General features: G+C 44.8%; 1 long non-coding RNA gene across 1 annotated transcript; it reads right to left on the bottom strand.

The window, feature by feature from the left end:
- Positions 1 to 779: 779 nt before the first annotated feature.
- Positions 780 to 2,044, bottom strand: LOC132008557 (uncharacterized). Its single transcript, XR_009401667.1, has 2 exons — positions 1,786 to 2,044; positions 780 to 1,201 (listed from the first exon to the last, which is right to left on the bottom strand). It is a non-coding gene; the product is annotated as an uncharacterized LOC132008557 (long non-coding RNA).
- Positions 2,045 to 2,344: the final 300 nt, after the last annotated feature.

The raw sequence follows: 2,344 nt of genomic DNA, 5'->3' as shown, positions 1-2,344 counted from the left end.
CATGAAAAAATGTTCATCATCTTTAGCCATCAGGGAGATTCAAATCACAACCACACCAGGATCCCACCTTACACCAGTTAGAATGACCAAAATTAGCAAGACAGGAAACAACATGTGTTGGAGAGGAGGTGGAGAAAGGGGAACCCTCTTACACTGTTGGTGGGAATGCAAGTTGGTGCAGCCACTTTGGAGAGCAGTGTGGAGATTCCTTAAGAAATCAAAAATCGAGCTTCCCTATGACCCTGCAATTGCACTCCTGGGTATTTACCCCAAAGATACAGATGTCGTGAGAAGAGGGGCCATCTGCACCCCAAGGTTCATAGCAGCAATGGCCACGGTGCCAAACTGTGGAAAGAACCAAGACGCCCTTCAGCGGACAAATGGATAAGGAAGATGTGGTCCATGTATACTACGGAGTACGATGCCTCCATCAGGAAGGACAAATACCCAACTTTTGTAGCAACATGGACGGGACTGGAGGAGATTATGCTGAGTGAAGTAAGTCAAGCAGAGAGAGTCAATTATCATATGGTTTCACTTTATTGTGGAGCATAAGGAATAACACGGAGGACATGGGGAGATGGAGAGGAGAAGGGAGTTGAGAGAAATCAGAGGGGGAGATGAAGCATGAGAGACTGTTGACTCTGAGGAACAGAGGGTTTTGGAGGGGAGAGGGATGGGGGGATGGGTGAGCCTGGTGGTGGGTACTGAGGAGGGCACGGATTGCACGGAGCACTGGGTGTGGTGCATAAACAATGAACTCTGGAACACTGAAAAAATAAAGTTTAAAAAAAAAAGATTTATTTATTTTAGAGAGTGAGTGTGCATGAGTGGGGAGAGGGGCACAGGGGGAGGGAGAGGAAGAATCTCAAGCAGACCCCCCACTGAGCCCAGAGCCTGATGCGGGGCTTGAACCCAGGACCCTGAGATCATGACCTGAGCCAAAATCAAGAGTAGGCCACTCAACTGACTGAGCCACCCAGGCGCCCAGGAACAAAGCAAATTCTGAGCGCAGTAAAATCATGGTGCTCTCATAGTCTCCAGGATCTTGACACATCAGCCTGTCAGTAGTTAGGCCTGCAGTCCATGTGCATGCCTGTTTGAACCTTCTCCAGCTCGGAGAGCTTGCCGTCATTTTGATAAAGGTTGCTGAAGTCCAGGGACATATTTTCGTCTCAACTCCTTCAGCATGTTTTCCAATCTATTTGAAAAAGAAAAACCTCTTAAGTCTTTTCCGAGAGCATGTAGCTCTTTTATGGCTCACGCCTGTTTGGAAGATAGAATACTTTTGCAAAAAAACCCACTGGATTCTGGAATGTTTCTTCCATACGCGTTTTGCTTGAAAAATCTGCTTTTTGCATTCAGCACTTTTTTCATGTTCTTCAGAGATGTTCTGTTCTGTCTTAGTGAATTTCTTGTTGTAATTTTCCAGCTGTCTGAGATTTACATTATACACCAGCAAGGTTTTGCCCATTGAAAACCCTCACTGTGACGCTGGTATTAGTCATACCCCTCCTCCTGGACTCCAGAGCTGCACTAGAAAATCTACTAGCTGAGTCTCTATCCCCATCAACTGAAAGAAACTTCCTGTGTCTCACAGTCAGTCATGATTCCTATGGCCTTCCCAGTGGTCGTGATGATGGTTCCCATCCCATTTTTGTTATTAAAAATACTTTAACATTTTAATAACAATTTATTAAAGTATAAATCACATACCATAAAAAACCACAGGTACAAAGGAGGTTTTTAGTATATTCACATAACTGTACAGCCAGCACCGCTTACCTGATGACAGAACATTTCACTCCAAAAAGAAACCCCACCAGCAGTCCCCATGAGTCTTCGAGGCTTTTCTGGGTCTCAACAGGATGACGCAGGTGCATCATGTACATTTCAGGACCAAGACCTTGAACCGGCATGTCGGTCCTTCAGTGAGCCCGAGGCATGGAGATGGTATTTAGAGATGAACAATTTAGGCACTGCTGTGCTCATTCTTTGGTTGTCTTGATAGCTAGGTGTTTTAGTGGATAGAACTAGGATATATGAACTTTTAAGAGGAAGAAATATAAAACTTCTTTCAGTTCAAACAGGTAGAATCTTTAGCTGCAATTTGATTACATTTCTTTCTCCCAGATTGAAAACCCACCAATTTTTTAAATTTAAATTTAAATTTTTTTAAAGATTTTATTTATTTATTTGACAGAGATCACAAGCAGGCAGAGAAGCAGGCGGGGGGTCGGGGTGGAGAAGCAGAAGCAGGCTCCTTGCTAAGCAGAGAGCCCGATGTGAGGCTTGATCCCAGGACCCTGGGATCCTGACCCGAGCCGAAGGCAGAGGCTTAACC

The sequence above is a fragment of the Mustela nigripes genome, unplaced genomic scaffold (assembly GCF_022355385.1).
Source record: "Mustela nigripes isolate SB6536 unplaced genomic scaffold, MUSNIG.SB6536 HiC_scaffold_256, whole genome shotgun sequence".
NCBI lineage: Eukaryota > Metazoa > Chordata > Mammalia > Carnivora > Mustelidae > Mustela > Mustela nigripes.
Note: the sequence above shows the minus strand (reverse complement) of the source record. Positions and strands in the feature narration are given on the sequence as shown.